Source organism: Panthera pardus, unplaced genomic scaffold (assembly GCF_024362965.1).
Source record: "Panthera pardus isolate Hobbes unplaced genomic scaffold, ASM2436296v1 HiC_scaffold_13, whole genome shotgun sequence".
Classification (NCBI taxonomy): Eukaryota; Metazoa; Chordata; class Mammalia; order Carnivora; family Felidae; genus Panthera; species Panthera pardus.
Genome location: NW_026526688.1, coordinates 176,911,366 through 176,935,622, shown reverse-complemented (window position 1 = coordinate 176,935,622; position 24,257 = coordinate 176,911,366).

The following is a 24,257-nucleotide window of genomic DNA, read 5'->3' as shown; positions in this document are numbered from 1 at the left end:
TTTAATTTGGTTGTAAGGTTGACTTTAAATAATTATAAAAAAAGATGCGAGAGGAAAAAAGACCAAAAAAATATGTAAAGTTGAGGAAAATAATGAGTATTCTCACCCTCTGTTCCACACATACCACCTTGGCATCCCTGCACCTTTACAGGAGCCGTGGTTCCTAGGCCATGAAAAGATCTTTGCACATTACTTCTTCACCTTCAAATACGTAGATCATTAGAAGCCTGGCTGGTAAGATGAATATGGAGAGAACATTTCAGGCAGAGACAAGAGCATGTGTGAAATATCAGAGATGAGATGGCCCCGGGTCTCAGGAGGTCACGGTAGTTGGGCTTAACCTGAACCTTAAAGAAGAAACAAAATCCAAATCCCTCCTATTCTTACTATCTCTCACAAGTAAGGCTTTCATGTAATTCCCAGAGCATATCTAATTTATATTATTAGACTTCTTTGCTACAGAAATTATCCCTAAGTCCTATAGCACACTAATAAATATTCACGTGAAGATTTCATGCAAGCAGTTATTACATACATCTGGGGCTCGGGCATACAAATTTGGGCTACAAAAATATAAACTGTTTAAATATAAAGGATTTAAATGAAATATTTTGGGCTCCTGAAGATAGAGTTTACAATTAGTGCTTTGTAGGACTAATTTGTACAATTAGTGCTTAGTGCTTTGCAGCTCAGTTGAGAGAAGTCTGCAAATGGCATTTGGAAGGAGATGCCAGGAGGGTTGATGAGAATACAGTTTTAAAGGAGCAGTTATAAAAATGAATCGAGAAGGAACCAAATGTGTTAACTGCTGATAGTTCAAGTAAGATTAGAGCTGAGAATAAAGTATTGGGTTAAGCAAGAAGAGATCTTGCCAAGGCTGGTGAACCACTAGTTATGATTATATGTCTGCAGTGTGTTAAATAAAAGAATTGGAAATGAAGACATGAACAAAGTAAATTTAGAACTCTGTCTCCAGGAGTGTTTTTGTAAGGGGGAGAATCCCTTAGCTGGGGAATAAGTTGTAGTGTGGACTTTTGGCACAGTTTCAGAGTGCTTAGTATCAAAAGAAAAAAGATAAGGATGCTTATTACGTGTATTTACTGGAGTTGACAAAATTTAGTAAATAGTAAATTATAGATTCCAAAAACCTGCTTTATTTAGTTGATAGTCTGTGATGGTTTCTTCAGAGCTGTTATATACTATTATGTAAATACCTAATCACCGACACACTGTGCATTACTCCTCTATCCTATGTAAAGACTCCATTAGAGTCATTATGGATTATTCTGTAAATGCCTAATTGCAGGCAATTTAAGATGCTTATTATTTACTTGATAGTTTTTAAAGTAGGTATATGGCAGAACTATTCATGTCTTTTAGTGTTCAAGACCTGAGAGAAGAACCAGAATGTGTTTCTGTTTCTGTATGTTTATATAATATCCTTACCCTAAGTCAGTATTATCACAGAATATTTTGAGTTTCAATGATGCTGTATTTCTTCAATTGTAACTAGATGTCCTTTTGAAGCTACACAAACATGGAAAGAATTGATTCTCCTGCCACTTAGCTGGTTTTAGCTTTTTAACTTTTCTCCTTTGTTAACTTAAACAGGAAAATTTCCACCATAGAAATGCTTTTATTTCCTTTGCTCCTTCCTGCATGTGCTTCTCATTGCCTTCTGGGTAGAGAAGATTATGAATGGGTCAATTTGCTCCTATGAGTCTGCTCAAGTTGTTATGCAGAACTTTCTAGATTAGTCCCTCTGAATCATTCCAGCATTACCATACTTGGTATATTTTCCAATTGAGTAAGCTATAATTTTCTCTAATGTAACAATTTCTGTGGTAAAATTTATGTTTCTGGATGTATGCATTATTTAATACAACAAATATTTTAATGAAGACTTGCCTGCGTGGACACTGAAAAGGCAGATAGCAATATATAATGCAATGGCCAGGATAAATCTTATTGGCAAGATAAGACCCAGGAAAAAGCTTTAAAGAGGTAAGAAACCGAGCAATGTAGATTATCTGTGGATGAGGGTATTATTCCAAGAAAAAACAAAAACAAAAACTGGCAGTCAGTGCAAAGGCCCTAAGGCAGAAACATGCTGTGTGCTCACAAAGGTCAAGGCCAGTAGGGCTGAATTAAAATAGAAGGAGGTGTAATACAAGATAAATTCAGGTACAGAAGGATATGGAGGCCAAAGGACACTTTGGACACATTTTTGGGCTAGTGAGCGTTTACTCTGACAGAAGAGGACATTACAAAATTTGGGATGCAGGGTCCGTTGCTGCTGAAAATAAACTATAGGGACCCACGAATACAGCTTGAAAGACATTACTACAAATAATAATAGGAAAGAAAAGTTGATGGATTGAACAAAGGTGATAAAGGATTGGAATTCTATCAAATTGGATGTGGAATACCAGAGAAAGAGAAGACATAAGGATATTTTATTTATTTTGGCCTGAGAAAGGGATTGGTTAGGTTTGTTATCAACAGACCAGGAAAGCTACTAGAAAACCCACTTGGAGAATGGAGAAGTGGGAGATCAGTTCAAGTTTGTACATGTTGAACTTGAGATAATTGGTCAATATTTAAGTAGGAAATTTTGTAAATGAACCTGGAATTAAAAAAGAGAGATCCAAAGTAGAGCAAGAAAATCATAAGTAATATAGGCATCGAGGTGGTCTCTGAAGCCAGTAAACTCCATATAATCACCAAAAGAAGGAGAATATATGGAGAAGCATAGCAAAGATTAGAACCCTGGTTCTAAAATACTCCGATATTAAGACGTTGGGAGGAATAGAAAGAATCAGCAAATGATATCAAGAAGAATTGACAAGTGAAGTAATAAATAAAACAAGCCTATTTTTTCCCCAAGCCCAATTTCAAAAAAATATAGAACTGCCAAATTCTGCAGACAGATCATATAAGATGAGAAGTGAAGTGTCGGCCACTGGATGTCTCAATAGACAAGCCAATGCTGACCTTAGCAAAAGTAACGGGAGTGAAAACGTGATTGGTGAGTGTTTAAGAGGCAATGGCTAGGAGAAGAATTGGAGACAGCAAAAGCAGAATATTCTTTTGAGGAGAGTTTGTTGTTGTTGTTTTTGTTGTTGTTGTTGCCTTTAAGAATGTAGAAATTGATGAGGTGCCTGGGGGACTCAGTCGGTTGAGCGTCCAACCTGGGCTCTGGTCATGATCTGACAGCTCGTGGGTTCGAGCCCCAGGTCAGGCTCTGTGCTGAAAGCTCAGAGCCTGGAGCTTGCTTTGGATTCTGTGTCTCCCCCTCTCTCTGCCCCTCACCCACTCGCATTCTGTCTCCGTCTCTCTCAAAAATAAATAAACTTTAAGAAAAACTTTTTTAAGAATGTAGAAACTGGGTGGTTGGAAGCGGGGGAAATTTAGCCTTTATAAAAATTGTTTTTATGTGCTTGTTTTTTAATATGTAGTGATAATAGCATGTGTGTGCACTGTGTTAGTCTCCTATTTCTTCTGTAACAAGCTTTGTGTCCCAAAAGGACACACATCTCTTACAGTTCTGGGAGTCAGCAGGGTGAAATGAGTCTTACAAAGCCAAAACTTGGCAGGATTGATTCTTTCTGTAGTCTGTAAGGGAGACTCCATCTGTTTACCTTTTCCAACAGGTAGTGCTGTTTGCCCTGCATCCCTTGGCTCCTGGCCTCTTCCTCCATTTTTGAAACCAGTGGCAGGGCATCTTCTAATGTCTCTCTGCTTCCATTAGCACTTCTTCTCTGCCTCTCATCTCTGGCCTTCTTATTATGAAATCCCTGTGATTGCATTGGGCCGACCTGAATAATCCAGGACATTTCCCCATTTTTAAATCCTTAACTCAATCATATTGCAAAGTCTCTTTTGCCATATCAAGTAACATAAGGAGTTTCGGGGGATTAAGAGACAGATGACTTGGGCGTCCATTATTCAGTCTGCACTGTACCCTGATAAAAATGATTCAGTAGGAAGCATAATTGTTGGCAAAGGAAAAAGAGGAATTGCTGTGGCAATTTCTGGAGTTGGCTAGAGGTGTGACATGTGGCTAGTACCCAAGTGACATGTTTGGCATTACATAGAAATTGAAATAGTTCTCTATACTAATAAGTAAGAAGGCAGCTTACGTGATTGTTGGTAGATGCAGATAAATTGATGCAGATGAAATCATATCTTAGGCTAGTAGGATCTTACTGATTACTCACCTGACTCTAAAATGGGTTGATGTGAACTGAACTAATTATAAGCTTTCTAAATAGACAGGGTCCGTGACTTGTTAATAATAAATTGGTTGAGTAGTAGCTAACCAATATTAGGTAATAATTCCTTTAAGTAATGTGGTACAATGCAACAACGAAAGCTGTTGTTTTTCCACCTCTGCCTGCTTTCGCCTCCCTTCGGAGTTCTCTTAGTGTACCATTTTCTGTGAACTCGGTATATATTTTTAATGTTTATTTATTTATTTATTTAGAGGGAGAGTGGGCATGCATGCACGAGCAGGAGAGGAGCAGAGACAGAGAGAGGGAGAGAGAGAATCCCAAGCAGGCTCCACACTGTCAGTGCAGAGCCCAATGCAGGGCTTGAGCTCATGAATCGTGAGATCGTGACCTGAGCCGAACCCAAGAGTCAGATGCTTAATTGACTGAGCCACCCAGGCGCCCCTCTGTGCACTTAATATTAAATGGTGGACTCCTCAATAACTGCAGAGAAGTCATCTCATTCAGATGATAGCATAGCTGAAATAGTATGTGAAGCAAAAAGAATCTGTCTCTTAACTTTAGTAGGTTTTTGTTTTGTTTTGTTTTGTTTTGTTTTAAGTAGCTGGTATTGTTTTTTTTTCTTCCCCCCTAACAGCCAAAGACTTTAGGGAGGGGTGAATTTTTCTCCCTGATATTGCACGTCGTCTTTGTGGAAAAGTAAATGAGGCCGAGTTCTCCACTCTTTGAGAAGTCTGAAAGGGGCTGGAGGCTACATTGGCCAGGAATTTCGTCTCATCATCCTGGTACAGCACTAGAGAGAAAATGTAATCCAAGCTCAGCTAAGTGAACTATTTCTACCCCCCACTACCTGCCCCCAGTACTTACTTTTCAGCAGAGAAATTGAAGGACAGGTGAAGACCGTAGTACAACATTCACACCAGGAAGGGAGTCAGGCAGTGCCTGTTCTGTTTTCCAGCCTGTATCCAAGTTAGACACTTATCCAGTAAATTCTACACACCTACACACCTCCCAATAGGTTTCCTTTTTTTTTTTTTTTTTTTTTTTTTTGCTAAAGTTGGATAGAGTTTAATTCCTGTTACGTGAGACCAAAGAAACCTAAGTCATGGACTAATTTCAGGGGACTTATACTTCAGTCCAAAGAAATAGGACATGTGATCAGAAAATGTCTAAATGAGCATCTCTGTCAGGAGGTACTAGCAGTCAGTCAAAATGGAATTTGAACTGGACCCTGAGGCAAAGTAGAATTGAATTCCTTTGAGGGGAGGGGGTGAATGTTACAGGCATAGAAAACAAGGGATGTACAGTGGGAATTGAGAATGACAGATTTGAGGACTAAAGAGAAAAGACTAGATGAAGCAGAGGGTTTCCTTTGAGAAGATGCCAAGCCAATAGCATAAAAACTCTCTTGGAGTCTCAGAGATGACATTTGAATGCCAAGAAGACTGTGGCCAAAAACATGTCTAAGTTTACATCACTGGCTCAATATAGACAGAGGTGGCAATGTAGATCTTTAAGCTTGCAATAAGAAATTAAAATTAGATATGAAACATATCTAAATATGTCTAAATATATTGTGTGTGATGGCGTTGTAGTTATGTGTGTAAGGAGGTTGTGCATCCGTGAGAAAAAGAGAGATTGAGAGAGAGATTCTAGTCCAAATTTTTTCCTTTTCACAGAGGAGAACCCTCTCAGACAAGGAAGAGTAGTGGAGAGGATATCTATTACCGAGAGAAGCACATGAGATGTTTTAATTATTTTTATTATTTTGTAGTTTCATGAGTCCTACAATGTAAATACATTATTTATTTTGTATTGATGAGGAAAACAAAACACAGAAAGATGAACGAACTTGCTGAAGTTTATGTTGCTAGTAAGTGGAGTAGCCAATTTTTCCAAGGTTAAACATTGATTAAGATGCCCAATTATATTCTATCGTTGGAAATTTTGAAGGACATACACAGTTAGTCACATAAACTTGCGCTGGACCAAAACTCGGAAAAAAAGATTGCAGTATGATTTTGTGTTGTTTCCAAGCTCTTCTTTCTCAAATATTCCTCAGTGTAAAATATGGGGATAATTAAGGCAAACGCTGGAATATAAAATTTCTAAATCTATTAGTAAAACAATTAGGTATGAATTAAAAAGACAGAATTATGTAAGTTTCAATAAAAATATCCCCACAATATATACCAAATGTTAAATGTCTGTTTTATCCATAGGTAAGCAAAATGCCTGATTTCTTCTTAACTTAAACTCCAGCTTATTTTACTAAAGGCATATGTGAGTTATTATTCACTGTGATGTTTAATTAATTTCATACTCCTCTCTACTGATATTTCTTTATAGTGTCACTTGAAGGACACCATGAGATTTTTATTTTAATTAAGTCATGACTCTGTTGCAGTCCTAAAGTTGGACATTCCCATTCAATTAATTTTGATTTTGTTCCCTAGATGAAATATGTATATTTTTTTTTTTAAGTTACAAATCTTACCATATTCTCTGTGGAAATATTTTATATAGAAATCATGTTTATGATTAATTTCTTCTGCATCACACTGAATATTTTTTCTGTGGTTGAAGTGTCCGTAATCTACTTCCATTCAGTGAAATAAACAAACAGTACGCCTGGCTCATGAAATGAAACTTTCGTTCCTAAGCAAAAGCTATGGATTTAATTATATAAATTCTATAGTTTAAAAGATTGTGTGTGTGATTATCAGCATTGGTGAAACGGTGTTATTGGTTATTATTTACGGGGAATAAGTGATAAATTGAAACCTGAAATAATTTTATTAAAAATGTGCCATATCCTCCATTTGAAAAATATATTATTAAGATTTATTTAGAAAAAATAGTGTATGTATATATAAATTGACTAATTACAAAATAACACTTCTCTCTGGACCTATTACTTTTAAGGGCTTTTGTTGGGTAGGAAGCTTGACAGGTGAATATTTGGCATCATTCATTCTCTTCAAGAATATAAAGATAATCATAGGAAGCATGGACGCTTCTCCTTAGTGAATAGCAAAATAATTCAATAATGACTAAATTTATATGAATACATATGTGTATATATATATGTGTGTATATAGATACACACACACACACACACACACACACATATATATATATATATGTTTCTATAATTGTATAGAATTTACTAGTTGGCAAATTTCATTAGGACAGAAAGCATGCCTGTGCTGTTCATTATTATATCTCCACATGCTTAATACTCAACTTCAACCATGTTAAATATAAATAAATATTTGCTTACAATGTATATAAAAATTTTCAGAAGTGAATAAATTGACTTTTGGCAAATTCTGGTAAGGAATTAGTCCCCCCTATCATAATCGACTGTTACATTCCAACAAGTATATAAGGCAATTGTTCTTAGTCATTGGACAAAGGCAGTACAGGACTATGACCCCTCAAAATAAGGAGCCTCATGGAATAAAATCTACATTTGCCTGCCTTTCTGCCTGGTAATTTTTTTTTTCCAACTTCAGTGCAGGTGGCTGGAGTTCAACAGAGCAAAGTGGGTCCACTTGCCAAAGGAGGCAGCAATCAGCATTCATGGTTACTGATGTGTCTAGAATCTGAGGCACCTGATACTAGAGAGAAGGGCGGTAGTAGAAAGAATTATGGGAGTTAGGGGTTTTCTCCTGCCATGTGTTGCCTAAAGGCTGGGCTTAGTGTTTGCAGGTTTTAGCAAAGAGTGGTTGCTCTAAAACTGAGGGTGATAAAAAAAACAATCCTAGATGTTGAGCACTGCTGAAGATACTGGGATTCCAGTTTAACCAGAAGACAGAGACCTTGTTTATACCACTGGGAATTAGGCTGGGACAACAGAAGTCCATGTTTTAGAGGTAAGGACCACAACGTAGAAAAAAAACTACTGTAGACGTGCTTTAACAAAGTCTGAAACCTAGACTTTACAAGATGTGCAGAGGAGAGAGACTTTGGATATTATTTCAATATCAGCGGTAATTCCTGTATCAAGAAGCTATAAATTTCTATTATATAATTGTTACTACACAGGCATAGAACCAGGAAATGTGCACAATAGTCTCAACCAAAAACAAAAATCCTTCTTTGTTCTTTGACCTCGTATGTTCTTTCACCACAGTGTACAATAAAAATGAATATCAAAAAGACATCTGGAAGCATAATTTTCGTTTAAAGAAAATACATCATGATCAGGTGGGTTTATCCTATGAAACAAGTTTGCTTCAACAATTTGTCATACTTATCAGTTTGTGATCATGGAATGTTATTTTATCATAACTTTAAAACTGATGTTTCCAATTAATTTTGAGTTGGGATGACTTTTCACGTCCATTGGCCATTTGCTTTATGTTAAATGAGAATTTCCTGTTTTTATGGTTTGTTCTTTTGGCTCAGTTTTATGCCATTTTTTAATAGTCTGAAAAAATAAATCTTTTGTAAATTGTACTTATACATTTTATTCCAGCCCATTTGTGGTTTTTATGTTTCTAAGTGGTGGCTTTTGATGCACAGAGGTTATCTTTTTATAATATAGCTATGGTTTTCAATATATAGTGTTTTGGATTACACTTTCTGTGCCTTGCTTAAGAAACTCTGCCCAGATGTCATGAAGATATTTTATGATTAAAGTCTTGCTTTTCACAAAAAAAGTCTGTAATTTATTGAATGCTTCAACTTTTTCTACTGACCATAATGGTTTTTATCATATACTGTATTAGTTTCCTATTGCTCCTATGACAAACTTCCATAAAGTTAGTGATTAATACAACACTAATTTATTATCTTTCAGTTCTGAAGTTCAGGAATCCAAAATGGGCCTCAGAGGCCAAAATCAGTATGTCAGTGGAGATACATTTCCTCTGGAGCCTTTGGGGGAGAATCTGTTTTCTGGCCTATTCCAGGTTCTAAAGGCAGCCTGCATTCTTTGGCTCCTTCCAAACAGCACTTATATATCATTCCGGGTCTTGCTTCCAACATCACATCTCCTACCCAAACTCTTCTGCATCCCTCTTTTACTTATGAGGATCCTTATGATTACATTGGACCCACACAGATAATCCAGAACAATCTCCCCATCTCAAGATCCTTAACCCCATCTACAAAATCCTCTCTGCCATGGGGAAACATATTCACATAGTAGAGAGATTAGGACACGGCAAATTCAGAGGACCTCTCTTCTGCCTACCAAATATACTTATTTCCAAAAAAAAAATATGTTAATATGTTCACTCTCCTCTTCTGTGGCTTTAGTTTTCTATCTCTGCCAAAATACCACATTCTCAAATACTATTTATTTACAAGAGACTATTTGGTAGAGCAGGCCTACATGTCCCTCCTACTCCTTTCCTATTTTGGTCTAATTGAAATATTTCTTACCATTGTTGGTATTATTATCATCCATATTAGTTTTAGGTTTGATTGAAATAACTCTGGAAAAATCCTGAGTATTGATTGGAATTATACTTAATTCAGAGATTATTTTGGATAAAAATGACCCTTCCTTTGTGGGCCCTTTGGACTCATGGGGATTACTCATTTATTTTTTATCCATTTCCATTTATTTATATATTTTATTTCCTTTAATAGAAACATATAACTTTGTCCATAATGACAATTTTCCTCTCCTAAAAGATTATCCTTAAGCTTGCTATGGTAGTTTTATTTTGCTATTCTATTTTATGACTGTTTTGAATCGTTTCTTGTTGAATATTTATTTTGTATTTTTATACGTTTTGCATAATTACAGTCAATTGTGTACTTATTGAATATATTGAACACACCCGTTTTGGGCTTTGTACTTTGTACTGCCAAACAGCAGTGAATAAAGCATATTTAAAACAAAAATAAATAAATAAAACTCTGTTTTCATTAAAGTTATTTTTTCTTATTTTTTAAAAATTTTTTAATGATCACTTATTTTTGAGAGAGAGACACAGACCAGAAGTGGGGGAGGGACAGAGAGCGAGGGGGGCACAGAATCCAAAGCAGGGTCTAGGCTCTGAGCTGTCAGCACAGAGCCTGATGCAGGACTCAACCCCACGAATCCCAAGATCATGACCTGAGCCAGAGTCAGACATTCAACTGACTGACACCCAGGTGCCCCTGCCTTCATTAAATTTAGATTTTAGGAGGCAGACAGTAGGAAAAATAATTAAGCATAAGATACAGAATGTTAGACAGTGATACCTATTGGGAGAAAAACAAAACAAAAAAGGGAACAAAAGTGTTGAGAGCCAGGTTACAGCTTTGGATTGGATAGCAACAGAACACTGACAACAAAGAGGACATTTAGTAGATATTTGGAGGAATTCAGGGAGATCCTATGGACTATATTTCTAGCAGAAAGTGAACTCCGAAGTTTTGAGGGGGAAAGATGCCTCACATATTCAAGGAACAGCAAGGAGGCCAATATGGCTTGAGGGATGTAATCAAAGTCAAGACCACAGGAGACGAGATCGGGGATGCAAGCAGTGTGGAGCATATCCTGTTGGACCCCTTGAGCTCTTGCAAAGATGTGGGTTTGGACTGTGAACTAGACGAGTAATGGGAAATCTGAGCAGAGGGGCTAAATGACTTAAGTTTGAGCATGTTCTCTTTGCCTGCTATGGGGAGAACACTTCTCCCCGTCAAGTGGCTACCATTAAGTGGCAGCTTGATTTAGAGTTTGTTTCTAAAATTGAGGTAGGAGAGAATAGTTGCTTAGAATAGATTGTAGTAGGGGCGCCTCGGTGGTTCAGTCGGTTAAGCGGCCGGCTTCAGCTCAGGTCATGATCTCGCGGTCTGTGAGTTCGAGCCCCGCATCGGGCCCCTGTGCTGACAGCTCAGAGCCCAGAGCCTGTTTCAGATTCTGTGTCTTCCTCTCTCTCTGACCCTCCCCCGTTCATGCTCTGTCTCTCTCTGTCTCAAAAATAAATAAAAGTTAAAAAAAAAAATGTTAAAAAAAAAAAAAAGAATAGATTGTAATAAAGGGGCGCCTGGGTGGCTCAGTCAGTGAAGCGACAGTTCGTGAGTTGGAGCCCCACATCAGGCTCTCTGCTGTCAGCAGAATCCGCTTCAGATCTTCTGCCCCCTTCTCTTTCTGCCCCTCCCCTGCTCGTGCTCTCTCTCTCTCTTTCTCTCAAAATGCTCGTGCTCTCTCTCTCTCTTTCTCTCAAAACATAAACATTAAAAAAAAAAAAAAAAGAATGGATTGTAGAAATGATGCTTAGAGGAAAGGGTAAAATGCAAGATATATTTTATAATCATTTTCATATTGTTCCATTGTCTTATGATTTTCAAGTTGCAGTGGTAATTTTCCTATTCATTGCCTTACTAATTTTGACTCATGCTGGTTTGTAAGTTTTTAATGTGAACTCATTTTTGACAGGTATTTCTTTCCCATGGGAGAACAAAATGTGACTCGGGTTGTGAATATGTTCTTACAGATTTGGTTGTTGTTTTGTTTTGCTTTGTTCAGCCATATGCCTTAGAGATGTCACTGTCTGGTTGAATTGTATGTTCCCACTATGCCTAAGTCTTGATTTCCACTGTATATCATAGTCATAAAGCCTAATCTCTTCCCTTAGAACATAGATTTCCATCCCATACCATTTTCCTCTACCCTTTCTCACGCTGACTAGTGGCCTTGCATTATGATCTCACAAACTCACAGATCTGTTGTTGGGTTCTCTCTTCTTTCATGACACTTAGGGATTTCTTCTTTTATATTTTGAGTTATTTTGTATAGAATCACATGCATTAGATTTTCTAATGTTTATAAGGGACTTTACTTTTTTGCTTTTGTTTTTGTTTTATATATATACATATATACATATATATATGTGTGTGTGTATATATATGTATACATATATATACACACACACATATATATATGTATACATACACACACACACACACACAGACATATATATATATGTATATATATATGTATATATACGTATGTATATACATATATACATATTTGAGAGAGAGAGAGTGCACAAGCTGGGGAGATGGGTAGAAGGAGAAAGAGAATCCCAAGCAGGCCCCATGCTGATCTGGGCTTGACCCCAGAGCCCTGGGATCATGACCTGAGTGGAAATCAAGAGTCAGATGCTCAACTGACTGAGATACCCAGGCACACCTATAAGGAAAGGTTTTCAAGTGCTTAAATCAGAGTGACATCAGATAGTGGTTTATTTTACATACATCTAATCTTTGACAACAGTATTAACTACAGGAAAATGAAAAACTTTGTCCCTGTGCGTATGCTTCAGTCATTACACACACACACACACACACACACACACACACACACACACATACACCCCACACTATTTCAGAAATACAGAATACCTGCATGAAGATTGCTGCATGATAGCCAGTTGAACATTGCAGACTTCAGAAAAGGACTCAAAGCTCAGTGACAACAGTCAAAGATCCTTGCAAAACAGTGAGATCAAGAAGAAGCTGAAATTTATGGTTTGCATATATACTTGTCCTTTTTGATGTAAGCAAAAGTAGATAAGTGGATATATGTGTACATTCTACCTGTACTTTCATTTTATTTTATTTTATTTATTTTATTTCATCTTATTTTATTTTTATTTAACATTTATTTTTGAGAGACAGAGAGAGACAGAGCATGAGCTGAGGAGGGGCAGAAAAAGAGGGAGACACAGAATCTGAAGCAAGCTCCAGGGTCTGCACTGTCAGCACAGAGCCAGACGCAGGGCAGGAACCCATGAACCAGGAGATAATGACCTTAGCCAAAGTAGGACGCTCAACTGACTGAGCCACCTGGGTGCCCCTCTGTCGATTTATTTTAAAAGAGGTATGTTTACGGAGAGGCAAGTTACATGACAGAAAGTTTTGGGCAGAGATATCCCTTCATATTTTTAAGGTGATTCAGCTGATGCTTTCTTTATTGCCTTTGCCTAAAGCAAGGTAGGATGTAAATGCTGAAAAGTTTTGTCAATAACAAAATGCTATCAGCAGAATCAGGTTTTGGTGAGAGGTAGATAAAAAAAGTAACGTTAAGCCATTTGCACAAAATTACACAAGGTAAATAATGCTCTAAACTGAAAACTCCTGAACAGAATGATAACTCTATGAAGGTCAGAGTTTTGTTGTATCCCTACCCTATTACTAAGATGAGAATCTGTATAACATTAGACATTCAGTAAATATTTGATAATGAATACATTTGTGTATTTTTTATAAGGAATAGGATTGTTGGTGTTAATCATATCTTGAAAGTTAACAAAAAAATAGGCGTTACGTTGTCTTCAATATCTAGAAACTTACACCTATTAAAAAGTAAAAGAAAACAAATAGCATAATATGATGTACAAGATAGTTTACAATTACCAGCTTCTTTGTACCTACAAATGGATGCTTAGTTTACACGGTGACATTTTTACATTAACATTTTGTGTTTTTTTATTTTTTTTTTAATTTTTTTAATGTTTATTTATTTTTGAGACAGAGAGAGACAGAGCATGAACAGGGAAGGGGCAGAGAGAGAGGGAGACACAGAATGTGAAGCAGGCTCCAGGCTCTGAGCTGTCAGCACGCAGCCCGATGTGGGGCTCCAACTCATGGACTGTGATCGTGACCTGAGCCGAAGTCGGACGCTTAACCGTCTGAGCCACCCAGGCGCCCCTTTACATTAACATTTTGAAAAGGACAAATAGAGCAAATCATTTCTTCTTGGGAAATAAGTTTTAGAAAGGAAAACGTGAAATATTTGTTTTCATGAAACTTTCAGGTTAAAAATGATGCTAGACTAGAAATTCTAGAAAAAAAAAAAATATTCCTTAAATTCACTCCCACTTTCTACCCTCTCAGCTCTTTCTTGGAAGTCTTCATGATTATAATGACACATAAAATTAAGATTCACAATCAAGCTATTGAATTAGTGAGAAACGTTCAGTTCTGTCATTTGATGAAGATTAAGTGAGAACCACCCTTTGTATATTTCAGAAGATAATCTTTCTTATACACAGACATTCATTTGGTTTAATAGGAGGTAAAAATAGGCATCAGAGAATGTTTTACAACTGTCTTTCCAGACAGATAAGCGGTCCTTTGTAGTATTTACATCTTATCATATTGTAAACATTACTACAGTGGTCCCTTCCAAGTGGCCGGTGGGTCAGCCATGCACTTAGAATTGGGAAGAGCTGTGCTCCGTGGGGCTCTTAAAAGCCTCTGTGATCCCTCGCCATCTCACCAATGCTATCTCTAGACAACTAGTCAGGAGCAGAGACAGAGAAAATGCAAAAAATAGCGCGTGCAAGAAAATGTGACTTTTCACTTAGTACATCTGAGCTAAATGTCATTTCCAGGCAACCGAAGAAGATGAAGTTTCTTTTTCTACTATCAAAATAACAGATCTTCATGAGAAGAATGCCTGCCAGTCACTGGAAATTGGGAGTGAAGCTCTACAAATTGCTCTACTCTCCGGCAGCATATGTGAAAGAGAAAATGTTAGAATTCCCAAGTGCATCATGAACGGAGATAAGTAATCCTCATTTTGTCTCTTAAAAAAAAAAAAAAAATCACATTTAGAGAAAGCTCTTCAATAAATGGTAGGGCAGAAAATAAATAGGACGTGGGAAATATACAATTTACTAGACACAAGAAAAATTAAAAAATGCTAAAAAGAGATTATGCCTCTGATTACGATTGCAAATATAAAAGGAACAAAAGGAAAATATCTACTTGGACATCTTAATAGTGATAAGGACCCATGATTTCAAGTGAGATAAAGTCAAAACTGGAGAATAGTATAAGATATAAGGCCAAAATTTCATTCCTGTTGATTGATGTAAGGAAGTCCTTCAAATTAACTACAATGTAATAGCAACATTAAAATCCAGTATTGAAGCCAATAGAGAACATAGTTGAAACTTCAGAAAATCAAATTATGGATGCAGAATATACATTTGAAAAATTTTGTAAGAATGCCAAAAAAGGAAAAAGAGGTAAGAATCATAAGAGAGATGATAGTTTTATTTTTAAAGACTGAATGGCAAAGATGCAACATATGAATACTACACATTTTGAAAGATAATTTTTAAAACAACAGAATATATGAAATTAAAAAAAAATGAGTATACTGGGAGTGGCTTCCCTTTCTTCTTTACTACCTCCTAGACCTCGGATAGTTTGAGAATTTGGCAAGCACTGTTCTTTTTGGTAGGATAGATGGTACAGGGCCCTGACTGAGGGGGAAATTGGCATAGTCATGGCCAGTGGGTTAGAGCTAAGGAAGCAGCATTTAGTCACATACAGAATGATGGAGCAAGCAAATAGCTGTTAAAAATGGGAGCCATATTTTTTAGTGTTGCACAAAGGAGTTATAAATATAGAAAGATGGAAAGGTGGGTGCCTGGGTGGCTCAGTCTTGCTTAAGCATCCAGCTTCGGCTCAGGTCGTGATCTCACAGTTTGGGAGTTAGAGCCAGCCCCTCATGGGGCTCTGTGCTGACTGCTCAGAGCCTGGAGTCTGCTTTGGATTTTGTGTCTCCCTCTCTCTGTTCCTCCCCTGCTCACACTCTGCCTTTCTCTCTCTCTCAAAAGTGAATACACATTAATTTTTTTTTTTAAAGAAAAGAAAAGAGAGAAGAGAAGAGAAGAGAAGAGAAAAGAAAAGAAAAGAAAAGAAAAAAAAAAGAAAAGAAAGAAAAGATAAGAAAAGAAGGAAAGCTACACTGAATCCTGTGGTGTTGGAGTAGGACTTGAGAAGTTATGTTATGAAGATACACACACACACACAGAAAAGAGAAAAGATACATATGATAAAATGATAACAAGGAAGTTCTTGCTATAAATTTTTTTTATTGCATCTTGCTGTCTTTCTCTTGTTTTAAATCATTTCAAAATACAAGTTAAAAATTATGTATCTGGAGGAGAGATTCCTGAAATGAAAAAGATGTGCAATTAGAAGAGATTAATTGAAAACAGTTTTCCCATTTTGCTTTAAAGCACAAAAATAGTCGTAATTTTATTTAAGATAATAGGGGCGCCTGGGTGGCTCAGTCGGTTAAGCGGCCGACTTCGGCTCAGGTCATGATCTCATGGTCTGTGAGTTCGAGCCCTGAGTCTGGCTCTGTGCTGACAGCTCAGAGCCTGGAGCCTGCTTCTCTTTCTGTGTCTCCCTCTCTTTCTGCCCCTCCTCCATTCGCACTCTGTCTCTCTCTGCCTTTCAAAAATGAATAAATGTTAAAAAAAAAAAATTTTTAAAAAGATAATAAATGTTTTTTATGGATAGTTTCTAAAAATACTGGAATAAAGGTGTGGGGTTTTTTTGTTTGTTTGTTTGTTTTTTGTTTTCAAATTTTACCACTCAGAGAAACTGCTTTTGACAAATTCCTTCTGTATTTTCTGTTGTTTTCCAGTACTGTATACATGGGGTTTAAAGGTAGGGCTTTATGGTCACAGAGAACTCAATTCTACTGAAAACCAACTTCTTCTACCAGTATAGACTTACTGAGTTTCTTAAATTCCCTATGTCTCGCTTTCTCTATATAAGATAGAAATAATAATATTTACTTCATGGAGTGACAGTAAGAATAAAATATATAATAAAGCATGCTCCAATACCCCTCCCTTAATCCTTCCAAAATCTGTTCTTCATAATTTTGTGTATGTGGTCATCTGGTCAATATTTAAATTTTGGAACTTTTGGTGAGCTCCTTCTTAAGGCTAAATGTTTTACTTTGGGAAAATGAGAACTATTAAAAACACCTTCCTTATTTTGAGCCAAATTCATCTCTTTTTGTAAATTTCAACCATTATTCTTAGTATCTTACTTGGAAGTTACAGTGGATTTACTGACTCCATGGGACAGCCATTCAAATATTTGAATACTGCTATTAATACTACTTAGATATGACCCTTTTCAAGGTTAATATTCCCAAATGATCAGTCATTTCTTTTATGCCTTGTCTTCCAGACACTTCAACGTTACATTTCCCCCCCCCCCCACACGTTCAGGCACATTCTAATTTGTTGATGTGTCTCTTCGAATTTGTATCCCACCAGTCAAACATAATACATCAGATACTGTCTATCAGAAAGTTTAAGCCTATCAGTGACCTTGATAAGATTACTAAAGTTCTCATAATTTTACTTTAGAAAATATCCAAGTACCTTATCATTTCTGTGCCAGTGAATTATAAATAATGTTAGATAAGGTTGTTTACAAATGGCTGGATGCAGGAAGGCAAGTTATTAACTGATTTTTCAGTAGAGAAGCATGGGACTTTAAATGGGGACACATGGCCGGGCAGGTGAGTAAGAGTTGAGGAATTGGCAGGAAAATGATAACAAGATGACAATAATTGCTCGCCAGCCTCCTGGACCTTATGAATCTTAATAGGAATTTTTAAAGACCATTGGAGATGACAGTACTTTGCCAGCACAATCAAATATTCCAGTTTTGAAAGTGCAAAAGAAAGGTGCATCTCATATGTCCAGCCTCATTCACCTTAGTTCTTGGGGTCATCTGTGTAATCAACTCTTCTGGACTTCAAATATTCTTTGTCTGCTCTGCAAACATCACTTTCCCACTTGTCAAACTCAATTGGAACTGAGCAAATACATCCAACTCCATTCAATTCAGGAATTTTGCCAATGCCTCTCTTCAAACATGGTGCCCAGAATTGAATAAAAAAAAACTCTGGAAAATGTTATTAGGACAGAGTGGAGTAAAGTGGTACTATTACGTTTCATATCGAGGAAAATCTGCTTCTCTTCATGTACTCTCAGGTTTTGTTCTGTTTTTATAGTGTGTGATTCCACTGAAGTATTTTTCAGCAAGATCCCACTTATTTCTACTGCTCACCTGGGTTTTTATTATTTTTCTGTAATGCGTTTTTCATTTCCTTCTTTTTGTTTCTTTTCTACCACATATAAAACTCAATTTGAAAGGGTGAAGGAAAATTAAACAAGAACTAGGAAGTGGGACCATAGACTGGTATGTTAATTCATTTATTTAAACAGATATTTATTAAACAACTGGGATGTGATTGGAGCTGTGTTAGGCATTATAGGTACCATGATGAATTTACACATTTGTGGTTGCAGCCATTTTAGGGCTTTAAACTAGTGATTCTCATGACATCCATGAGATAACTTCGATGGTTTCATGGAGACCTGTAACTCAAATGAGATTAGAAAAGAAATCTAGAGGTCCACAAGCAGGCAGACTTCAGTTTGCACAGTCATTGATGAAGGAAGAAGCTGAATGTGATGGACAGAGAAATCTAGAGTCAAAACCAGGCTGGGCTGAGGTGCCTCATGGGGTATAAAATGTAGTTTAGTTAGAGTGCCATTTTTCTGTTCAAATGATTTTAATTATCAGAATGCACACTTTAAAAATATGCAAGTAAAAAGTTTTAAAACCTGACAAAAAGAAAGAAATACAGAATAAACATATATGGTGGAAATAGAATTGATAAGACTCAGTAACTGGATGAATCAACACTGAAGGAATATAGCAAGAGAGAAAAATCCAAATGCTATTTTTTTCTGGAGAAGTCTTAGATTTCAAGAACTCTGACAGTTTTATCTTATTTGGTGTATTATTTAACTCCATGTTGTATCAAATATACTTTATTTTTAATAATACTAATAATACTAAATTTTAACATGGGACTCCTTTCGGAAAGAAAATAAGGTGAGTCTATTTCGTAATAGACATTTAGTGGTAACAGAGGTTACTTCAACTTAGAAAGAATAAGAGGGAGAAACAGTATCAAATACAAACTGCGCATGTCAGTTTGTGCCATTACTTGTTTTTGTGCTAAAATACACCCACATAAAATTTACCATTTTAATTACTTTAAGGGTGTAGTTCAATGTCATCCAGTACATTCATATTGTTGAGCAATTATCACCACCATCCATCTACAAAGCTTTTTCACTTTCCCCAAGTGAAACTTTGTATTAAACAATAATTCCTCATCCTTCCCTCCTCCTAGAACCTGTTAATCACTCTTCTCCTTTCTATCTCTGTGAATTTAACTATTCTAGGATCTTCATATAAGTGAAATCATAGACTAATTTGTGGTTTATTTTACTTAGCATAATGACTACAAGGGTTATCCATATTGTAGCACGTATCAGCATTTCAATACTTTTTAAAGTTGAATAATATTCCATTGTATGTATATACCACATTTTGTTTATCCATGTATCCACTGATGTCCCTGTGGGTTGTTTTCACTTTTGGGCTCTTGCAAATAATGCTGCTATGAATACTGGTGTGCAAATGTCTGTTCAAGTCTCTGCTTTCAGTTTTGGGGGAGTATATATATATCTAGTATGGAATTTCTTGATCATACCTCTATTTGTAGTCCTATAGCCTCAGTGGATATAGATGTGTTTATCTAATTGCTCTCTGACCATCTCCACTTGAATGTCTAATAGATATTTTAAATTTTAAACTATCCAAAACATTCCTTCTCTCTTCCAAACCTTGCACCAATTATAATCTGTTTTAGGAAATGACCCGGCGGTGAACTCCAGTGACGCTGAAACATTGGAATCACTCTTCAGGGCTTATTCCCTTCACAGAAGGTGCTTTGTCAGCAAGTCTGGCCCTAAAATCACCAGGAATCCAACCACTTCTCTTCAGAATCATCCTGAATCCATTCCCACTCTCTGTTTGCACTTCTACTCTAGTCCACAACACACGGGTCCTGTTCTCTTACTTGGACTCTCCCCAGTTGGTTTCTTTGTTCCTACTCTCTTATATTATTCACCTAAGATCCATTCCTCAGTCACCTGAAATGCTGCTACAACTTTTCCTCACCCTTAAAAACTCCAAATTCTTGGGGCGCCTAGGTGACTCAGTGTATTAAGCCATCGACTTCAGCTCAGGTCATGATCTCGCTGTCCATGAGTTCGAGTCCTGCATCGGACTTGCTGCTGTCTGCATGGAGCCTGCTTCAGATCTTCTGTCACCTTCTCTCTCCATTCCTCCCCAACTCATTCTCTTTCTATCAAAAATAAAATAAAACATTAAAAAAAATAAAAATCCAAATTCTTTACCATGGCACCTTATATGAATTGACCCTGTCTTCTTCTCCAAGATCACCTTAAACTACTTTTCTCTTTATTCTCTATGCTTTTTCAAATAAGCTGCCTATGGAATAATTAACAGAAACTTTTTTTTTTAAGTTATTCTGGGGTAGGGGTGGCACCTGGGTGGCTCAGTCAGTTAAGTGACCTCGGCTCAGGTCATGATCTCACTGTTCCTGAAATTTGAGCCCCAAATCTGGCTCTCTGATGACAGCTCAGAGCCTGGAGCCTGCTTCAGATTCTGTGTCTTCCTCTCTCTCTTCCCCTCCTTCACTCATGCTCTGTCTCCTACTGTATCTCAAAAATAAACACTGAAAAAAATTAATATATAAAAAATAAAATCAAAGTGTTTTTTGCTTTTGTTCTTCATTGTTTAGCTATCAACTTTTTTCACCTTCTTTCCTTCTCTTTCTTTCTTTCTTCCTTTTTTCTTTAATTTATTTTTTTAGAGAGAGTGTGTGCAAGTGGGGGAGAGGGACAGAAAGAGAAAGAGAATCTTAAGCAGGCTCCACACTCAGCACAGAGCCCAATGTGGGACTCAATCCCATGACTCTGGGATCATGACCTGAATCAAGAGCCCAGAGCCACCCAGGCACCCCCATCTTCTTTAATTTGTAGATGTTGATTTATGTTTGAGTGGCAATATGTCCATGGAATAAATAATAGTAAGGTAAGCTTGCCAATTTCCTTTCAATTTCATTTATATACATAATGCATTTGGAGTGACTAACTCAATCTTGACCAACAAGGCATTAAGAAATATACTGAGGAACTTCTGAATAGATTTTTTTTCTCCCTGAACAAAATAGAAATGAGAAGAAGAAATATTGTTTCTTCCTGTCTTAAAAAGTGGTATATAAAGAAACGATGTTTTGACAAGTGGGAGTTATATTTTTTAATTTTTTTAGTGTTCATTTATTTATGAGAGACAGAGACAGAGTGCAAGTGGGGAAGGAACAGAGAGAGGGAGACACAGAATCCAAAATAGGCTCCAGGCTCTGAGCTGTCAGTACAGAGCCCAACGCAGGGCTCAAACTCACAAACCGCGAGATCATGACCTGAGCCTAAGTCAGATGCTTAACTGACTGAGCCACCAAGGTGTCCCAAAGTAGCAGTTATCTTATAAGAGTATATCAGTTTGAGGACAAATGCTAACAGCAAAAACAACAAAACCTATGACCAATGTAGGTCATTAAGGGTAAGCATTGGAACCAACTTGAAATATCTTGGAATGTAAAATTAAGTATCTTTTCTTGCTTAAGTGAGTATAGCAAAAGTCGTTGCTGAATAATAAATCATTCTAAAATTTAATGGCTTAAACAGAAATTTATTGTTGCTTAAGATTCTACAGGTTTGCTCTGTGGTTCTCTTGATCTGGACCAGACTTGATTGATCTTGACTGGGATCAATCAAGTATCTGTTCCCTGTGGGAGATTCTGCATTGTATGAATGAAGGTCTCGGTTCTTGAATTCCTTATGAAAGATTTACATGAGGACCCATGCTGAAATAAAGACATCCAGAAAGAAAGTAGCAAGTACAAAGCCATTTATTAAGGATAAAGGATAGTACACTCTCAAGATGGGAGAGGTGGTAACTATAGTGGTGTTAGGGGTGTCTTTTCTTGTGTTGTTTGCATAGGTTATAGGTCATAGCTAACGCCATATCTAACTGAAGTTGTTGCCAGTCATCTGAGGGACTCCTTACACTGGTCAGGAGAGGGAGTATTTGGCCCTACAAGGTTCTTGCTGGAGCTGTCATGACCATCTTCACTCATGGTAGGGGGGAAGGGGGACATCAAACCCACAATGTAAATATATTATAATGAAGCTACAGGTTATTATAAGACACAGGCTGGAAAGAGAGTAGCATACTCTGCACCTGCTTGTTCTTGGTATGATAACCCCAGAGGTAGTTTACCGCCACCCTGGCCTCCAGCTCATGTCTAGCTAACTGCCTACTCTGTCATATCCCTGGTCATCTCATAGGTCAATTGCAGTTCACCATGGCTGATCTTGGCTCTTAGCTGTGACAAATGAACTGAACCAACTAAGCTCCACAGAATTTTTACCCTCCAACAATCTACCTCAGGCTTGTTCTCTTGGAAGTGACAGGTTTCCCCAGAACATGAGTTGTAATGTAAAGGCCTGACTCAGAACTGACACAAAGTCACTTGTACCATATTCTTCTGGTCAGTGAAAGTTATAAAGCTAGTTCAAATTCACATGGAGGGGACACAGACTCCATTACTTGATTGAAAGAAATGGAATATAATATCACAACAGACAGACATGGGAAATGGGGGGGAGTATTTCAACCACTTTTGTAATCAATTTACCAGAGTGATTGTTGCCTTTGACTTGGCACAGAATGTCCTCACACTAGCAACTTTGTATTTCTTCTCTATTTCTGGGAAGTTCTTTCCTTGGCTCTTGCCATAAATGATTCATTACATTTTTAAGTTTGCCATTTAATGTTATTTCCTCAGAGAGACTTTCTCTATAATTTCTCATGTAACCCATATACTTTCCATCACCAATTATTCTCTTTCCCTCATTAGAATGCAAGCTCAGTAAAGCTGGAGATTTTATTTGTTCATGCCAACACTTTAGGTATTTCCTATTTTATGGCAAGTACTCGATGTCTTTTGGTTGGTTGAATTAATAAGAGAATAAAGGTACAATCACTGTAATAAATGGAGTGAATTTGTATTGACCAAATCTGTTTTATGTGTTCAAGAGAATTGAGTTTATTATGATTAGTTTAGGAAAAGGTAATGAGGGGGGAAAAACCAGCATAAATCTCAATCTATTTTGTCAGTCTTTTGTCAGTTTATGTGTATGTGTGCATATATCTGTATATGTTGATATAATACATATACATATAACACACGTGTGTGTGTGTGTGTGTGTGTGTGTGTATGTAATTATTATTCTGACAAATTGGAACAAATATACCCTGTGCTTTTCTACTTCTGCAATATTGTCTAAACATTTTTCCTGCATGGAATATGTATACACCATTTCTAATTTTCAGTATTTTATCCTCTTTTATTGACCATATCAAGTGCTATATCTTCCAAGAAAACCTCTATTGACTTCCTCCATTAGAGTGTTCTAATGCTTTCTTTGTAAGTCTATTGTGGCATTTGGCTTACAATGTCTTTTCAACTATTTAAACCTGTATTATGTCCCTAGAAATTGGTATGAAAGTTTCTGAAAGTCAGAGTCTGTCTTATTCTTTCACTTACTATTGTTTCTTACATGTATATAAAAATTTATCAATAAATATTTCTTATCTTGAATCAAAGTATGTGATTATTCTACCATTTAACATAGGGTAGGTATCAGATTCAATCTTGAAACTTATTGTAAAATAAAATGCAAGTTTTTTTTTTTTCCTTTATTGAATCAACTCTGCTACCTATCACTATGGTCCCTCTATGATCTCTGAATGAACTGCTTACTTTTTTGTAATTTTGCAACTATATTGCTTAGGCACATCAGTACAATAGCCTAGATTGTTTTTTCCTATCAGTTGTTCAAAGCTTGTTCCATGTCTCTGCTTCTGTCGGCTTTGTCTCCTTCATTGTATCTTATTTCCCATTGTGCTACCTTCCAATCACTAAATTCCATTCCCACTGGCTCAGTGCTGGGACCTCTTCTTTCCCAATCTCCCAGAACCTTCCAAGATAAACACCTTCAATTACAACCACTCCTCACCTCTTCAACAGAGGCCCCTAACAATAAACAACTTACTCAATACATAGTTGAAAAATAATTCTCAGATGAGCTTACTGTATCAGAGAACTGGGATGTAATATGACTTTTACTCTGTGAACTCCCATTAGTTTCCACATTGTAGAGAAATAGACTAGTTAATATTGCCCATAAGCGTAACTTCAGCAGAGTGATATCTAGCAAAGCAATGTACTGTAAT